Source organism: Ovis canadensis, chromosome 5 (genome assembly GCF_042477335.2).
Source record: "Ovis canadensis isolate MfBH-ARS-UI-01 breed Bighorn chromosome 5, ARS-UI_OviCan_v2, whole genome shotgun sequence".
In the NCBI taxonomy this organism is placed as follows: Eukaryota; Metazoa; Chordata; class Mammalia; order Artiodactyla; family Bovidae; genus Ovis; species Ovis canadensis.
Window position 1 is genome coordinate 58156810 of NC_091249.1, and position 19847 is coordinate 58176656.

The 19847-nt window shown below is 49.0% G+C and overlaps 1 protein-coding gene across 3 annotated transcripts in view; it reads right to left on the reverse strand.

Moving 5' to 3' along the window:
• Positions 1 to 19847, reverse strand: part of FSTL4 (follistatin like 4) — a 739698-nt gene that overhangs the window by 628306 nt on the left and 91545 nt on the right. Inside the window, exons 1-2 of one of the 3 annotated variants that reach the window (XM_069592041.1) lie at positions 15552 to 15713; positions 14581 to 14658 (exon numbers count right to left, since the gene is read on the reverse strand). The exons of the other annotated variants lie outside the window; for them this stretch is intronic. The gene's annotated coding sequence lies outside the window, so the exon portion shown is untranslated. Of the gene's footprint in view, positions 1 to 14580; positions 14659 to 15551; positions 15714 to 19847 lie in introns of those variants that run through there. 3 annotated transcript variants of the gene reach the window in all.

Genomic DNA, 19847 nt, shown 5'->3' on the forward strand with positions numbered 1-19847 from the left:
TCTAAGTAGGAGATTGCCAGAGCCAAGGGATCAAAATGGATGGAAAGATGAGAAAGGGAGAGCTTTAGATCCTTCCTGAGTGGGTACATTTCACTGTAAAACCCATGTAGCTGAAAAGCCTTGTTCTTCTCAAACAAGGTGTTCAGGGAAAATATGGCATTTAAAAATAAGTCCATGGCACAGGTGGGAGGTGGGAGAGAGAGGCTCAGGAGGGAGGGGACATATGTATACTTATGGCTGATCCATGTTGATATATGGCAGGAACCAACATAATATTGTAATTATCCTTCAATTAAAAAGAAAGAAAGAAAGAAAAAAATCCATGGCAAATGCAATGTAATTGAGGGGAGTGAGGAGCTTTGCAACACCCCAGGGAGAAGTCCAGCTGCTGGACAGTCACACCTGCTCGACACTTGCCAGCTCTCCCAGAGCTGGAGAAGGGTCTGGCTGGATACTCAGGTACATGCGAGATGATGCTGACCAAGCTGAGGGCTCTCAAAGGGTATTCCTTCTCTGCCCAGAGTCACCATCATCCCAGCCTAGGCTTCTTCCTGTTCTCTTTAGTTCTGGAATCATGTTGCATTCTCTGCAACTTTTATTCCCTGGGGAACGATCCCTCCAGCTTTCCATGTGTTTCCTGTGAAGCTATCCATCACAGTTCCCCTCCCCCAGCCCCAGCCACTGGCCACAGATATGGGCAGGTGTGCCAAACCAAAACAGTTACAGTACCACATCTCTCTAAACATAGTAATTGGTCCAGGTGGACACTTGACCTGTCAAGCTAAATTATTTTCAGGTTTATATACCCATACGTGGAGAGGAAACTTACCTTCCACTGACTCACCAAGCTAGAATCATGGAGGCCTGAAGATGCCAGTAGCTCTTTTCCCTGACTATATGAAGGAGGCCCACTGCAGCGGGAGAGAACAAGACCCACACTTGGATGAACATCAAAGAGAGTAGAGCCAAGAGAGGGAGCGGATAGGGGAGAGAGAATCATTTCTGCTGCTGAATCTCACCTTGCCTGAAGGCAGATACCCCTGAACTACTCAGTGACATAAGTCAACAAATGTCCTTTTTGGCTCACGTAGGTTTGCCCATTATTTACTATCAAGAATTGAGATGAACATAGTTCTGATCACTGGGAGCTCCCAAGACTGACCCCAGCACGCATCAACAAACTTGGCTCTTCCAACTCCAAGCCAAGCACCTAAGATTATAGTCTGAGAGGAAGACCTGGCCATGCCTGGCCAGTAGGCAGGAGAAGAGAAACCCCAGTTGAGTTCAGACTCCATGCCTCAACCCTCTTGTTTCTCCACCTTGGATTTTGGAAACTCAACACGACTGCCATGGTTTCCACTTCCCAGACCCAGGAGCACTTTCTGGAGTTCCAGTCCCTCTCTCCTTCTCGATTGGAAGTAAAGCTTCTGGAAGCCCACCCCTCACCTTATGCAGAATAGAAATACCCCTCTGAATGGTGCTCCCACCCACACTTCATTCTTTCAATAAATGTGTGTTTAGCTCCTACTCTGTGCCACGTACTATGCTAGCCTTTGGGGCTAAAAAAAACTCTTGTACCAAATTGCCTATTGCCAACACAGTATCACTGTGACTCCCATACTCTCTCCTGAGTCACATGAAAATCCCAGAGTCTCTTGTCCACAGGGCTGCAGTTAGATTCTGCCAGTGAGAGCCACTCATGTGAAGCCTGGAAAGCTAAGGGGAGCTAGAAGCCATACTTTTCTGGCAGAAGCTGGGAGAAGCTTCTGGTGGTCTGAGGTTTTGTTGCTAGCTTCCAGGTCTCCTTTGAGAGTCTCCTACTTCCATGGTATAGACAGTTGAGAGCATTATCTACAGCTTTCTGCGAGATTCTTATACTTGCAGATTTTCTGAATGAGACCTTTCTGGCCTTTGTTTCCCGCTACTCCAAGATGCCCTGGAGAAGGGAAAGGCTCCCCACTCCAATATTCTGGCCTGGAGAATTCCATAGACTGTATAGTCCATGGGGCCTGCAAAGAGTCAGACACACCTGAGCAACTTTCACTTTCACTCCACCCCCAACCATCGTGTGAGTCCCTAAATCCCTATAGTCAGCCACTTTTTGCTCAACCTGCCTAATGCGGTTCCTGCTTCCCTTTCCCCTAAAAGACCTTGCCTTGATCCTAGGGGAGGGCAGCAAGACCAGACGCCTGCTCCACAGCCACCCTGATGAAGCCAGATGAAGAGCTGGGCTATTCTGTCTCTGTTGAGAAAAGCCCTTGTCTCTCAAGCCTTGCCTGGCCACATTGTCCTCAGGGCCTGCCGGACACTAGACCATGGATCTTGTGTAGTACCTACTACATCATAGTCATCAGTTCAGCCAAGGATTATATGGCCGTCAAAAACATGGATCACACCAGACGAATATAAGTGACCTTAAACTAGTGGGTATACTGTGGCTGAAAACACACACACACACGTACATAAACACATCTCCTTCCCCTAGACACTAAAAGGGGAAGATACAACAATCCATTACAGGAATAAAACAGTCTGACCCCTGATTAACTGCTCATCCATGTGATATCTAGAAAGGGGCCAGGGGAATCACTGGGGCCACCCCAGTCCCCCACTGTTATCTGTGAGCAGCCCTCTTGGACAGGGGCTTCCCAACTCTTTCTTGGCACTCAGGACTGCTTCTGTTGGGACCCACTGCATGATGCTCCGAGAGCCCATCTCTTAACCCCACCTCTCTCTGAGCCCCAACACACTGCCTCCTTGGCTTCTTAATCCCTCTGCTCACCCCTCCCAGAATCCCACTTTTGGTCTCCAGACTTTGTACTCCATCATCCTGCACCCCAACCTCCCGCCATGTCCCAGTCCCTTGCTCACCTAACAGTGAGAACCAGGCCCCCAGGGATAGAATGAAGGAGACCCTGGTCTTCCCATCAAATGCCCAGCAGACACCCAGGCCCCTACTCTGCCAAGGAGTCCACCCCGGGCCTAACTCTGCGTGCCCTTTGCAGAAAGAGTCTTTGCCTCCATTCTCCCCTGGAGGTCTCCCAACTCGGTGTATGCCCCAGAAACGAGGTGTGTGCCGTGCTCCTGCCAGAGGGAATAGGAAGAGCAAACAGAAAAACCAAACTTCCACACATGGATATGGGAAGACACAGGCAAAATGTTCTCTGGTGGATCAGGGTAGTAAGATGGAAGAATTATTCTTTAGGACTCCCTATTATTATAAGACTTTCTTCAATGAAAAGAAAATAAAGTGTCGAGAGTTCGTTAGATTTCTCAGGTCTTCCTGAAGTGTGTGCTGAAATTTGCCCACCCAGTACCGTGGGTGCAGTGCTTTCCTGCCTCTCTTTTTCTGAACAGCTGCCCCGTTTATGGGATGCCCTCCCTGTGCCCCACGCTCCACTCAGCTCTCCCAGCAGACCCGAGACTTCCTAGGCACTGTTACCTGAGTACTGTTTTGAGTTCTATAAGAAACATTCCGAGATTTCCCTGGTGGACCAGGGGTTAAGACTCCATGCTTCCACTGTAGGAAGCACGGATTTGATCCCTGGAAGGAGAACTAAGATTCCCTGTGCAGCACAGTTGCAAAAAGAAAAAAAATTCAGTCATGTGGAGGCTGTGGGTACAGCCCCTCTTCAACCCTGAGTTCCCCACCAGATTTCTTAGCTTAAGGTCTCTACTCTGAGTCTCAACATTGTCATCTCCAAGAGGCAGAATGCGCAAACCAAGTTAACATCCCCATAGGGACAGGAGCCAGGCTCCCCACATCCATCGCCCAGTAGGAAAGTCCCTTCCAGGTCACCAAGTTGCCTACATCCCTGTGTATGTTAAATAGCCTAATGAAACTTGCTGGAATCCCCCCAGCCAATATTGCTAACTTCTCTTTTATCTTCTGTTCTAAAAACCTGTCAAACTCATCATCTCTGCCCCACAAAACAAATTTATTTTTTGAGTCATGTAAGAAAAAATTGATGTTGAAATGCTGCGAGGGTAGAGGCTTTTGTCTTGGTGTCAGGCGTCTATGAAATCTAATGGAGCCATTCTCTGACAACATTATCTGTGTTTGGCTAATTTGGTGGAGCAGACAATGTCCTCTATTGAGCAGGAAGAATAGCATGCACAGTCCTAGAAAAGCAGAGAGTTGGCCCATCGTGGATAATTTGCTTCCACTATTCATCCTGCAGATAGGCACTCAATTACAGAGACGTTCACAGGTAAATTTCCATTCATCCTTTCATCACCTCCACACATTCATTTCATCGTATTCATTTTATCAATAAAATACTCATTTACAAAATAGCCTGAAGCAGAGATGTATGTCAACAAACAAAAGGGCAGGTTTCCCTGTCATAGGATATTTTGTCCTGATTCTTTTTCTTCTACCCTTCAGAAAGCTCTGTGGCTAATTCACTCTTCTGGTCCTCTCTTGGCAACTTTTTGTCCCATTAATACAACCCAGACTGATTCTCAAATGACCCAGAGCAATAGTAAACCTTTCCTAAGTTCCATGTTCCAAGGCCTCGTCCCAGGACTGAGGCTGGCTGGAGGGAACAGGAAGCACCCCTGTCCCTAAGGAACCCTATTAAATCGAGGCAGAGCCCAAGCAGTGAGTTCCAGAACTGACAGGGGGTCTGCCAAGGGTGTCCATGCAAGACAGGGGCAGCAGCCCTTGGTGGCAGCAGGCCTGGTTCACTACCCAGAGGTTTGGGCACCTGAATGCCCCAGGACCACTGAGAGAACTGCCCAGGAGTTAGCTCAGCATATTTACTGAGCTCCAACTGTATACAATGTCTGATACTAAGTATCATAGGGGCAAGGATGAGTCAGCCAGGATCCCAGCTTCCAAGAAGCTGTCATACTGGAAGATACCAAGACAAGGAACTGCCACCTCTGCCACAAACTCAGGTTGATCTCAAAAGCAGAGACATCAACTTGCCAACAAAGGTCTGTATAGTAAAAGACATGGTTATAGTATGGTTTTTCCAGTAGTCATGTATGGATGTGAGGGTTGGACCGTAAAGAAGGCTAAGCGCCAAAGAACTGATGTTTTTGAACTGTGGTGCTGGAGAAGACTTCTGAGAGTCCTCTGGACAATAAGGAGATAAAACCAGGCAAGCCTAAAGGAAATCAGCTCTGAATATTCATTGAAAGGACTGACGCTGAAGCTGAAGCTCCAATACTTTGGCCACTTGATGCCAAGAGCCGACTCGTTGGAAAAAACCCTGATGCTAGGAAAGGTTAAAGGCAGGAAGAGAAGGGAACGACAGAGGATGGAATGGTTGGAAGGCATCATCGACTCAATGTACGTGAGTCTAAGCAAACTCCAGGAGATAGTGAAGGACAGGGAATCCTGGCGTGCTGCAGCTCATGGGGCTCATAAAGAGCTGGACACAACTCAGCGGCTGAACAACAACAGGATAAAACTGGGACTTGGACTCTGGAAGGTTTTTCTTCCAAGATGAAGCACTACTTGTAGGATCTATGTCAAGGGACTGGTTCAAGAAAATCCTGGCCAGCTCTGTGATGAGCAGCACACAGCCACACAGCAGGGTCACAAAAAGCCTCCAACATTCAGTATTAGGGAAGTCCCCAGTAACATTAAGTAGCAGAAACCCACACATTCTGTGGCATGTGTGGAAGCCACCTGCTCAGCCTGCTTCTGGACAGGGAGGAGACTCACACCCCGCTCAGAAAGTGCCAAGGTTTCCAACATGGGTGAGGAGGGGAGGGAGAGCTGCAGATGAAACCCAGACTTGGGAGGAAAACAGTTGTTTCCTCATTTGCAGAGGCTTCAGCAACATCTACACCCACCTGTCTCATCCAACCAGGGGGCAGGGGCGGGGCCTGGACCACTGAGTAACTCCCAGGCTCTGCTGTCCTTCTCAGAGCTGCTCTGAGAGAGAAAGCAGACCGCACTATCTTGAGGCCACAGCATGGGTCCCAGGAAGGCATGTGCCTCGCCTTGGCTTCCAGTATGAATGAAGTACCTGGGGAGGAAATCGCAGGCACCCGCCTGGAGAGCACCAGCCTTCTCACTTCTTCCCCTCTTCTGACCCAGAGAGAAACTGGCTCCTGGGTGCTGCTGGGTGGGCCAAAGCAAGAGGATTAACTTATGTTACAATTATGCTTCCCCATCACTGGGGAGTCATGAAGCAAATATTTCTTTTCCCAAAGCAGGACTTGGAACAACCTGGGTGAGGGCACCCACTGTGTATGAATGGGAAGACAAGTACCCAGGTGACCCTCCAGGCAGATGTTACCTGAAGGAGCCTCATCCCTGCAGAGCCCTTCCAGAGGAGGGCAGACACCAAGGCTCACAGCTGAGAAGCCTTTTGTTGGCACTTTGAGCCACAGTAAAGAATCTGCCTACGATGCGGGAGACCTGGATTCAATCCCTGGGTCAGGAAGATCTTCTGCAGAAGAGAATGGCTACCCACCCACTCCAGTATTCTTGCCTGGAGAATCCCATGGACAAAGGAGCCTGGCGGGCTACAGTTCATGCAGTAGCGAAGAGTTGGCACAACTGAGCTACTAATACTTTCACTTTGGGAACCTTTCAGGTGTGGCCTGTCAATCACACTCTTGCTTTGTGACTATGCATAAGCATCATGAATATTCATGAGCATCCCATCAGCCTTGCAACAATAACACCATTCCCTTTTGTTGTTAAACAGCCTCTTTACATCCAGTGGTCTGCTGGGTCAGCGAAGATGCTGAGAAGGAAACATGCATCTCCCTCTCTGTTCCTCAGTCTCCCAACAGCAGGATAGGGGTAATGTTTGCTTATTTACCTTTATTGTAGATAAAATTTGAGATGCTCAGCACCTTTTGAGGGAAAGCTGCTGCATTCCAAATGCAAGTATAACCTCATGAGCTCCGTTCACCTTCCCCCACGATATAGATGGAGACTGTGTTCAAATCTCATTTCTGTAAATAGAAATCTACTTCAGAAAGTTTTTCTAAAATCATTCATTTTTGACTGGCTTGCATAGGGTCAAGAGGGCTCTTCACACTTTAAATGGAAGACAAATGCAATAATCAGAGGATGTTCTACAGACACTTGAACGAACAGAGGGATGCTCAGAATTTACAGAAGCAGGTCACCCTGCTCCTCTCTTGAAACTCTGTTCCTTCGCTTGCCACCAGCTGACTGTTGCCTCTGAAAGTCGTGAGGACACTCTGTAACCAGAAAAGAGCCACAGACTGATGAATGGGCCGTTCAAGCAACCCAGTGGAAAGCAGAGGCCTTCAGTAAACAGGTGCAGTGAGAAGGGAAGCCACAGGGCTGCCTCCGTGGACAGAGCTTCCGTGGACAGAGGGTCAGGTCTTCTCACTGCAAAATCCGGGTGAACCTAAGGGAGGCCCTAGACACATTTAGACAACATCTGCACACAGCACATGAGCCCACCTTGTCCTGAGATGGAAAGATGGCATCTTCTCATGGGCTCTGGATGGTACCTTCTGGGAGAAACTTCTCCAACTCCACTCAGAACCCTGCCCACCCCTAGTCCCACCCCAGACTTCCTGCGCTTCAGGTGCTGCTTTCTCACTGCACGTTTCCCCTCTGCTGTGTCTCCACCCACCCCTCCCCCACCCCAGACACTTTGAACTCCTTGAAAGAAGAGATTTACCCTCAAATAAATCCTTGCTGGTTACACACCGAACTTTATTTTTAAGGCATACAATATGAAATAGTCAACTGAGGTTTTCTTTTTTAATAGAGCCAAATGTTGAACTCCCCACCCCCCAACCCCACCAGCACTTAAACTTCTCTAAGTGCTGCTGCTCCAAACTGGAATGCAAGGTCCTGCCATCTTTAAGACTTAGCATATCTCCATAAAACATGACCCATTGCTTTCCCAAAGAACCACAGGGCTGAGTACACACAGAACCCTCAGGATCAGGTTTGGGGAGGGTGCACAGATACAGGGAGCATCTCCAGGACAGAACAAAGTCATGTCATTCAATCTGGGGCACATCTGGCAAAGCTCAGTCTCCAGTCCTGACGGTCCAAGCCAATTAACTGCTACCAGACAAGCCGCCCATCATCTTGCCCTCAAACCCATCCAGGCTTGAGGGTCAGCACAGGTCTGGGAACCAAGGATAACACCTGCAGCTGCAAGACCAGATGTTCAGGGACTTCAGCATGAAATTTGCAGTATTAAAAAAAATCCAAAAATGAAAGAGAAAAGTTAAGTATGCTATCTTGGCTGGTATCCTTTGGAATGACTTTGAAAGCCTGATGGTAAAATGGAGCCGTCCGGATTTTTTTTTTTTTCTCTCATGCCTCCCCCAAAGTCACTGAAAGAAGACATCAAGGAATAAGCCAGTTGGGATCTCACTCAAGAGCCCCTCTGTGCTTCTGCACTGAGAGATAACGTGGAGACCCCGGAGCCTCGTGGCAACCCAGATGCCGTGACAGGAAGGCATGCCTTCTCTCCTCTGTTGCCCATGCACACAAAACCTGACAAAACAGGAACGAAAAAAAAAAATGGACCCAGTGAAAGCACCAGAATTGTTGGATCTGCAGGATGAATAGCAGCTTGTAGCTCAACCCACTCACTTCGAGAGCATTTGTTTAGAACTAGTGGTGTGAACTTGAGTTCAAAGACCAGGGGCAAGAAGGACCATTTCTTAGCAGTGGATCTGATGACCTTGGAGGGTAACGTGAGTACTGGCGATGGACGAGGCGGAGAGAGGGCAATTACCTTCCTAACTCCAAGAGCTTAGTTTGGTGGGTTCATCAGTTTCTCCTGGGTCTGCACCCCACTTTCAGCAGAATTAGGCTCAATAACAAGATCTGGACTTTCAAAACACAAAGAGACAGTGTCCACCCCTCAGTCACGGTAGCACCTAGATTTTTTAAAAAAGAACACTGTGTAAAAATAAACTCCAAACTAAATGGCCAGAGAAGAGACACAAGTCAACAGCTCAGGATGGAGACAGGAGGAGGGAGCTCTACCAGGGTGAGGACTCCAGTGAGCGTCCTGTGACTGCCAAGTGTAAAGCCAAGTGGGAGAAGCCGGCTTTTCCCAGCCGGAAACACAGACAGGACGACTCACTCCTCCATGCCAGGTTCCTCCAGCCCTCACAGCCGAGCCCTAGATGGCAACATTGGCTTCCACTGGGTCCATAGACACTAATTGGACACCTGTTGTTTGGTGCGATCTGGGCATACCACATTGCATGAGAGTGCGGCCTGGCTGGAGATATAGACATTTAGTAAGTAATTATAAGGCAGTTTTGATGCGCAGTTGGGATAGGTGCTTCAAGGCCACGGTGTGCTGTGTTTGGTGGTCGCTTTCCCTCCTCAGCCTACACCCATTGTCTAAGGCAAGGAGAGCTTGGGAGTCACCCCAAGGCCTTCCTCTGCATACCTCTGCCTGTGCAGGTTTCTCGCTGCTGCTGATGAGTCCTAGGACTACCCCGATGCCTGGGGACACTACTCCTGGGGCTGCCCCTCTCACAGGCAACAACCATGGGCTGGTCCAGAGTCTCAGAGCTGTCAGACCCTCTGGTTCCTCTGCACAACCTACTCAGTGCCCCATCTCCAGCCTTACTGCTCTCTCCTGGGCAGAACGCCTATGATACTTGTATTTCAGAAACTCAGACACCTTTCCCGTTGACCCATGCCAGATTCATCAGCTTTGGACACCACCTGTTTTGCACCATTCCACTCCTCAAAGGGGTTATACTATTTCCAAGCAGGCACCGGCCCATCAGGACCTATTTCTCCTAGTAATAGGTAGTTTAGTTGCTAAGTCGGGTTCTACTCTTGAGACCTCATGGACTGTAGCCTGCCAGGCTACACTATCCATGGGATTTCCCAGGCAAGAATACTGCAATGGGTTGCCATTTCCTTCTCCAAGGGATCTTTCCAACCCAGGGATCGAACTCGGGTCTCCTGAATTGCAGGCAGATTCTTTACTGACTGTGCCACCAGGGAAGCCCAGATTTCTCCTACCCAACCATGGAAAACCTCTATTTGGGGGAAAGAAAGTGTTATTGAGTTCTGACATTACCACTTAATAAGTTATCTCATTTACTGAAATTCAACAGGCTTCATAAAGGCCCCTTTATTTTCACCCCTTCCCCACACACCCCGTGTTACTCCTGCCTCAGGTTTTGGTTTCAAACCTAGAGGGTCTTCTGCCATCTTCATTCTCACTACCCTTCAAGGGGCTGGGCATACGCTTAAGGGCATACCCTTAATCAGGGGATGCCTCTTCTGTGAAATCTTCTACGTTGCTCACATCAGTGGAAACCTCACTGAAATCCCATTCTGAACAAAAGCTGTTCTCATAACATCCTGGACGCACCCTGGGACGCAGAGATAGCAGGAGGACTGCGTGAGGCAGCCCTGGAGCCCTGCCTCTTCCCCACCCAACCTGAGGCCTCCCTGGGCCTGCGTTAGTCGCTCAGTCGTGTCTGATTCTCTGTGACCCCATGGACTGTAGTCCGTCAGGCTCCTCTGTCCATGGGATTCTACAGGCAAGAATACTGGAGTGGGTTGCCACGCCCTCCTCCAGGGGATCTTCCCAACCCAGGGACCAAACCTGGGTCTCCAGCATTGCAGGCAGATTCTTTACCGTTTGAGCCATCAGGGATTCTTCAAACACAATCAGCAAATGGCCAGAACCTAGGAGCACATACCAGGAGCCAACCAGAGGTAGGCTCAGGAGTATTAGACAGTTCAAGTGTGGCTTCTTGTGCCTTCAACCAAGTTTGCCATGCCCTTTACTGGCCCCCTTTTCCTCTACTCCTTCTCTAGGTGCTAGAGGACTCTCAGAACCCTTTCATTCCCCTTCTACCCCAGCTCTCGGGGGATCACCTCAGAGCTGTGGCTTTAAATGCCATGCAGGTACCTGTGGCTTCTGTGTTTATATCACAGGCCTAGACCTTTCCCCTGAGCTCCATCCAGGGTCATAGACCCAAGCTCCTCCTCAGTGTCTCCACATAAAATGTCTAAAGGAATCTTTAGCTCAACACATCTGAAATTATACTTCAGATACCCTCTTGATTTCCACTGATTGCAAAATTCATTCCTTTCCCAGGCTTCTCCTTCTCAGTAAAGAACCCCACCATCCATCTATCCAGTTGCTCAGGATAAAAATCTAGGCATCCTCCACGACTCCTCTCTTTCCTTCATCCCTCACAGGCAGTCAGTCACTCAAGGCAGCTTCACCCCCAAAATAACCAGTTCTTCCCACCACACTGTGCCACTCTGGCTCACTCACTATCACCCCTGCCTGGAAGCACCGTCTCCACTGTTCTTCCCGATTCCGTGTTTGCCGGCTGTCCACCCTCCAGAGAGGAGAAGAATGACCTTCTCCCTCCCTGGCTTCCAGACTCTCTTACCCTAATCCCTGAACTCCTTACCACGGCCACAAGGTCCCATGTGATCCATCCCCTGACATTTCTCCAACCCCAGTTCCCATCACACCCCTTCTGATCAGTCTTCTTCCGGTCCTCAAACACACGTCTCGTCCAAACATCAAGGTCTTTGCGAGAGACGATCCCTCTCAAGAGAGAGCGTTCAGCCTTCACGTGCCCACGTGACAAAGTCTTTCTCGTCATTCAAATCTGTACTTAAACATCACCTCCTCAGAGATGCCTTCCCAGAACACCCAATTAAAGGCTGCTCCCCATATCTTCCTCCACCATTTTTGACTCAGCAGCTCTGTTTTACTTCACGTTCATGCATAACGCTCATCCCTAAAGGCATACTGTTCATTTAAACTTACATACTTGTTTATTGTTTGTTTCCTCCAGCAGAGGGAGGGCAGGAACTTATCAGCCACGTCCACTGCTGCTTCCTAGTGCCCACTGCCTGGCACTCTGCTGCTAAGTCGATTTAGTCGTGTCCGACTGTGTGTGACGCCATAGACGGCAGCCCACCAGGCTCCCCCGTCCCTGGGATTCTCCAGGCAAGAACACTGGAGTGGGTTGCCATTTCCTTCTCCAATGCATGAAAGTGAAAAGGGAAAGTGAAGTCGCTCAGTTGTGTCCAACTCTTCGCAACCCCATGGACTGCAGCCTACCAGGCTCTTCTGTCCATGGGATTTTCCAGGCAAGAGTACTAGAGTCAGGTGTTTGCTGGATATTTCCTGAACTCTGACATGGTCACTAGACTGGGTGCTGCACCTGATCTGAAAAAAGAAAAAGGATAAACTGGGCCGGGGCTTCTGAAACAAAGTTCCTGGGGAGATGCCTCCTCGAGGACCATCTTGTTAACCATCTAGTGATTGGCCTTCCATGGAGAACAGACTGGAGCAAGGGACAGGCCAAGATGACCAGAGAGCATCTCAACCACAAGGCCATCTTCATCTTCGGAAGTCATTAGTCCCCTGTCCAACATGAGCGAGCTCACCCTCCACACCATCCAACAGAAATATAATGTAAGCCACAAATAAGGGCCAAATAGGAAACTATGACTTGTCTAATGGCCACATTTTAAAAAGGAAAAAAAGAAGCAAGTGAAATTAATTTTAATATTAGTTAAATATCAGTGTTTTATTTAACCCAGTATATCTCAACTATTAGTATTTCAATCAATATAAAGAAATTAACTGGCCATTTTACATATTTTCTTTGTACTAGGTCTCCAGACTCGAGTGTGTGTTTTATACCTGCAGAATATCTCGATTTGGACCAGCCACATTTCAAGTGCCCAAGAGCCATGTGTGGCTGGTGGCCATCCTGTTGAACAGGATGGGTCTAGAATAATCAAGTTCCAACTGTGCTAGGACTTGAGGAAGGCATGATGTCAAAATGGGATGTATTTTAGTCTCAGATGCTTCATCTTTTGACATGACACAAGTTTTCCTGCATTGAGAGAAAAACACAGAGTCTGCATTGATTTTTCTTCCTTTCCCCTAAATTTCCACAACAGAACCCTCTGCAGTCCCTTGAATCCACTGCACATGTAAGTGGTGGGAACCTTCCCTCCCCTGCCAAGAAGCAGCAGCAAGGTTTCCCCCGCGGCATTGCTGTGGTCAGGCCGCTGTATTTCCTGGCTCCAGGTCTACCGAGAGAGTATCACAGTTTATTAACTGACTTTAATAGGAATCTGTTTCTGATAGTAGAACTAATGAATCCTATATGCCAGTTGCAAAGGGTAAGAGCAATTCCAGTCCAAAGAGAGAAGAGGCTTATTCGGAAATCTGAGAGGGCGGGAATTGCACACCTTCATGCTAACAAGTTCCATCACTAGCTGGTCAAAATCTCATCCAACAAGCTACTGGGCATATGAAACCAGGGGGTATCACCAACAAGGACAGTGACAGCCTGCTGAAGTAAGAACGCACAACCTAACACTACTATTCCTCATGCTAGCCTCCCAGAGTAAACCCTGTCCAGGAAGAACAAGAAATTCAACAGAATTTAAGACAGTGAGTGTTTGTCCTGGGGCTGGCCAGGTGTCAGCGTGAGGCTCGGGGTGAGGGAAGGAGAGAATGGAGGGACAGACCACATGTGCCCCCTTCCCTTGGAGACTGCAAGGAAGCCACACTTGGTTTAAAATACAAAGTCTTCCAGTAGTCAGCACAGAGGACGTGTTCCTCTTTTGGAAGCCAAATTGAGAAGGAGTTGGGGGGACTCATGGATAATCTTGATTCCGTGCCCGTGGACCCTGCACATTGTGGAGGACAGTGGCAGCAGCCAACCTGGGAGATACGCAAAAGCAAGGGGACGGTGAAGAGAAACATGGCCACAGTACAGACTTCCTCTTGCTCTCCCTCCTTTGGGATGCTCTGGGGAGAGAACATCCAGCTAACTCACAGGAGCAGGAAGTTCAGCTTCCCATCATAAAAGCGTAAGGGCTGGAGAGGGCTCCGACTGTGGTAAGGAGAGGAGGGGAGGCAGTAACCCAAGCAACTCTGTCAAGGGCAGAAGGCCACTGCAGTCAGCAAGTCGGGCTCTGGGGACACGTCCAGGGGTGTCATTTTGAAGCTTCAGGTGCTACAGTGAGAAAGACAGCTTCAGGTTTTCTGAAAAACCAAATAAAGAACCTTGAGGATAAGGAAAACTAGAGCTCAGCAAGGAACGTTCTAAATTGTGCCAAAGCGCATGCATTTTCTTAAATTCTGCTCTGATTTAGCTCCCAGTGTACAGCGTGCATACATATGATGACATGGCTTGTTCCAGGTGTTTCTCAGGTCCGGGGCACCTCAGAACCTAAGTGAGGGCTCCACCCTGACCAACTAAGTCAGAATCTCAGCGCAAGGGGCCTGGGTATCAGTGTGCGGTTCTAACAGGCAGCCAGGGTCGAAAACCACTGCTCCAGGGGGCCGACCAAGACCAGGGCTGAAAGGGACAAGAAGAAGGATATCTACCCCAGGAACAAAGAAATTCTAAACCAGTGGGTCCCCCATGGGGCCACTGACACAGCACAAGCGTGGGCTTCTCTTGCTGAGGTCATCCTAGCTCTGACTAAATCGTGCAGAGACTTGAATTACCCTCGGCTAAATTTTAGTTTCCAAGAGAAGTGAAAATCAAATGCCTCATGATTCAGCTGCTTCCATGGGAAGGCACCCATTTCCTGCTTCCCAACTTAGGACTGCAGATCCGGAGAAGGTTTGTTACCTTAGTGATGTCTGAGAGGTGGCCCAAGACACTCATTTGGGATAACAAAACTTGGGCATTCTGGACCATTCCAGTAGTCTGTGGGAGCAATGGGATACTTGAGATTAGAATACTTGAGATTAGACTGCCCTCCAAAACACAGGATGTGGCATAGTCATAAAGGTGATTGTTCTGTGCCAGGGTGTCCACACTCTGCTGAACATCAAAATCACTTGGGAATCTGGGTTTAGACCACACAATCCCAGGCCCTGCCTCCAGATTCACTAAAACAGAGTGTTAGGGGATGAGTTCTAGGAATTAATTTTTTAATTTTCCCAGGCACAAAGTCAGATTAAGAAACCTTTAGTTGGTGCTTGTCCCCAACCACAGGTGAAAGTGAAAATCGCTGAGTCGTATCTGACTCTTTGCGACCCTATGGACTATACAGTCCATGGAGTTCTTTAGGCCAGAATACTGGAATTGGTAGCCTTTCCCTTCTTCAATAGATCTTCCCGACCCAGGATTGAACCAGGGTCTCCTGCATTGCAGGCAGGTTCTTTACCAACTGAACTATCAGGGAAGCCCTCAACCACAGGTGCAGAAGTCCTAACTAATTGGCCCACACAGCAATTCCCTGATAGCTCTGCCTTCCTGGTAAGAGTACCCAGAATTGCACCCAAGGCCCCAAAGAGAAATCTGTACCCCTATATGGCTGGTTGTGTAAAGCTGAGCTTTACAGAAACCCACAGTCTCCAGCCTGACATTTGCAAATACCTGGGGAATCGTGTCAGGCAAAACCTAATCAAGTGGTTGTTGCACAATACAGAGGAGGTGGGAAGGAGAGAGGTAAGTGGGCCTCTGAAGAGCAGGGAAAGTTCCCTAGGGCCTTAAAGAGCAAATAGGATCTGCACTCACAGAAAGGAGAGGGCATCGCCAGCAAGATCTGTGCCATGGCAAAGGCCAGGGGCAGAAAAGTACACCTAGGGGCTGACCTGTCTGAAGAAGAGGATGCTCCTGAGGCCAGTGAACCCCCAGTGTGGAGGGCAGGAGTTAAAAGGAGGACCTTGCACCCTGGGGCTCTTCTGAACACAGGGTTGCAGCTCCAGCTCCCCAGGAAAAGACAAGAGTCCAACAGAGTGCAGGCAGATGGGCAAGACTACACAGGCCAGACAGACTGCTTAGGGTGCAAGTCACCCCAACACTGCTGATTCAGATCCCCCTCAAGTGTGGCAGAGTCTCTGCCTCGTCATCATGACTGCCCCCACCACTACATCCTAGAGATAAAAACTCCAGGGAAATCCATTCACAGTGGGGATGCTGACCCAGCACTCCTTGGGGGGCCTGAGGATGCCTTATTGACTCCCTCACTGACCCTGTGACTCTCAGATAACCCCCAGGAGGGGGCCAGTGCCACCTTCCCCACTGGAGGGCCTGAATGAGAAATGCTGGGAAGTTTGCCCATCCGGCAGCAGATGAAATATTCCAGCTCTCCAAACCCCGGGAGTGTCATTCTGAGTGGAAAATCACATTATAGGATGGTGTGAGGTCATTGGCTAATTAGGCAAAATGAATGACTAAGTAGATTTTAAAAGCCACGTGGCCAGTGATGCCTCACACTGAGGCACTGACCTGTCCTCGATTATCTGAGCCCTGGAGACTTAAAGAAAAGGCCTTAGCACTTAAGGGCCTACGGAGGGCCTGGCCCTTGGGGCTTAGCTGAAGCTCAGAGTTAATCTGGGAGAAGAGTGAGACTGCTCAGTCAGTCCCCAACCACACAACCCTCTAAGGCCTGCTTCCCAAGGATACCCAGGCCCAAGTCCACCACCCCACATGCCCTTTCCAGTGGTCCGGCAGCACTCCCTGGATCAACCTGAGAAAGCAACTAACACTTCTAGAAACATATCCTCACGCCATGTCACTGTATTCCACACTATATGAAGATTTTACTTCTGTTATAAAAGAACTGTCTCATTAAATCTTCCCAATAACCCCATGAAGTTGGCCCTATAATCATCCCCATTTTACAGATGCTCACAGAGAGATCACACAGCACGGACGGGGTGGAGCCACGATGTGCGAACCTTGCCTGGTCTCATTCCAAGGCCATGCTCTTGTTATGATGAACATGAGACCCACTGAAGTGATGGGAGTCATGTCATGGACACAGAAACTATACTGAGTCCGCTACACAGAGGAGATTTAACATAGTCAACGGCATACACAGGCACTGCTACAGTAGGAGGGAGAAGGTGAGCGGACCCAGAGACGAGGAAAAGCAAAGAGCCCACACCTTCCCTGGGGCTGGGTCACAAAGGCAGGAGACCAGGTCACCAACCTGCAGGCAGAGAGCAGGGGTTTCATTCCCAGGAGCTGGGAGCATGGCGGAAGGACCAGTGTGGTGCTGCGGGTGAGACCACCCACAAGGGGAAGGAGGAGAGAGCTGAGAGGAACCAAGGCCACCCCTGCCTTCCCCACTCAGGCCTCCAGCCAGCAGAACCCACCAGAAGGCCCCCTGGCGAGGAAGGCTGAGGTGCCCAGTCTGTAGGTAAGCCACCCCCAAAACACTCACAGACGGCTGGGTGCAGCAAGTGAAAATGCCTCGTGACTTCCACAGCGCCTGGCACAGGACTCAGTGCCTCTGAACCAAATGCCACACAGCCCTCCCCAAAACTCAGGACATGGCTGTAACCGCTGTCGCTGCTTTAGAGATAAGGAAAATGAAGCTCAAGAGACCACACAACATGCTCAAGTCATCCAGTTGAATTCGGATTCAAACCCACATATGCTTGGCTGCTATCCCTGGGGGTACACAGGGAATGGAGAGGCAGGAGCAGCCTCGTACTGGGGTCTGCAGCCCAAGGACCTCATGGCCTGTGACTGGTCTGAGTGGGTCACTGTCCACAGTGCAGACTGATCATTCCTCCAGTGATCATGAGCCTGGGGCTGACCCCCAGGCCACCTGCACATGTTCCAACTCCTGGCATTTCTTACAGAAGCAGCAAAACCACATGGTCAGTGGAACTAAGAGCACTGACTCAACCACGAGCCACAAGGGCCAGCAAAACCCCAGAACCCCCAACAAAGCCACGCGGGGTTGCCGATCACAGGCAGGCTTGCAAGTCACTGAAGGCCTGGATCCCGCTGCTTGAGGGTCCTTGCAGATTTCATCTATCCCCTGTCCCCAGACTCCACTAGCTCAGCGCACCACCTCCTCACCTGATCCAGCTACCGCAGAGGGGTGCCATTGGGGAATGGAATAGGCTAATTCCTCCGAAACCTCCATTAACTTTACTACTTCTCTGTAAGTGCTTCATTGTAAATAATGATTCCGCACCACGGAAACACACTGCTGAAATCTCCCAGCGGACATAAAATTAAATTCAGTTCCCATGGCCCACTCATGCAATGTATTACAATATCTGCATCATCGTGCAAGCCTCAGGAGGCTGCAAATCTCTTCCAGGCAGTCTGGGGAGATGCCAGTGTCATCCACCTGAAAGAAGAGGTTCGTACACCCCTACACCTTCTTCCGTCCCACACCAAATCCCATCTCTCTCTACAAATACTGGTGAGGGTGTGAAGAAAAGAGAACCCTCCTACACTGCTGGTGGGAACGAAAATTGGTGCAGCCACTTTATAAAACATTATGGGAGTTCCTCATAAAGCTAAAAAGAGAATTACTATATGATCCAGCAATCCCACTCCTGGGCAAATACCCAGACAAAACTATAACTTGAAAAGATACATGCACCCTTAAGTTCATAGCAGCACTATTTACGATAGCCAGGACATGAAAACAATCCAAATGTCCATCAACAGATGCATGAGTAAAGAAGATGCGGTGTGTATACACAATACTACTCAGCCACAGCAAAGGACGAAATAACGCAGCAACACGGATGGACTTAGAGATTATCACACCAAGCAAAGCAAGTCAGACAGAGACAGAGAAATACCATACGTCACTTACATGTGTAATCTAAAAGAGACCACAAATGAACACGTCTATAAAACAAAAATAGACTCACAGAAAGAGAGAACAGACTTGCAGTTGCCAAGGGGGAAGGGGCACGGGGGAGGGAATGACTGAGAGGTTGGGATTAGCAGATGCAAACGATTACACAGAAAATGGATAGACGACAAGGTCCTACTGTACAGCACTATATTCAATATCCTGTGATAAACCATAATGGAAAAGAATGCGAAAAAAAATGTATGCATGTGTAACTGAATCACTCTGCTGTACAGCAGAAATTAACACAACATTGTAAATCACTATACTTCAATGAAATATTAAAAACCAATAATAACAAATCCTTTCTCTTTCCAGACTCTTTTTCTAGGAGGAATTAGACCTCAGTTGTGAGCCCAGAAAGAACCCCATTCATCTCAGAAAAGGACTCAACTTCAACTCCCCTATGCAGTCCCCCAGCCCTTGTCTCCCAACAAATTTTAAGAAAATATTGTTTTGAACACAAAATATACATACACCATTTCCCGGAAGATCAACAGAATTTTGTGAACCAAGCAAATCCTCCCAGCCCTTCACCCCCACGGCCTGCGCTGCACTCAGCTTCCTCAATCCTTTCTCACGGCTCCGGACCGTGCCTGCTGCTTCCTCGTCTGCTGTACACAGTGAAATCTTTCCAGAAGCCTTGAGAGTAGACACTGTAGGGTTTAGCTAAAATAAGAACCACCTAGAACAAGAGACTAAAGTCAGCTTCACTTTGAAAATAAACAGGCTCACGTTCTGTCTCCTACCAGCTGGGCGGGGACAGGAATAGCTGGAGAGCGCAGGGCCCTGTGGAGGGAAGCACCCTTCCTGACAGCGTTTAGAAACAAGTTCCAGGGGCTCTGGAGCCCCAGGCCTCTGCTCTGCTGGGCTACTGAGGAGCAGAGGTGTCACTGCTGAGCCAGCAGGACCCTCGTGTTTGATCTCCTAGACCCCACACGAGGCATCTCCCCTTCTCTGCTGAACAAAGTGCAGCCTGAGGGCCCATGGATCTGCAGGCTCCCATTTACGGGTCCCTCTGTGCCTGGCTAGAGCCAGACATCCTGGAATGTGAAGTCAAGTGGGCCTTAGAAAGCATCACTATGAACAAAGCTAGTGGAGGTGATGGAATTCCAATTGAGCTGTTTCAAATCCTGAAAGATGATGCTATGAAAGTGCTGCACTCAATATGCCAGCAAATTTGGAAAATTCAGCAGTGGCCACAGGACTAGAAAAGGTCAGTTTTCATTCTAATCCCGAAGAAAGGCAATGCCAAAGAATGCTCAAACTACTGTAC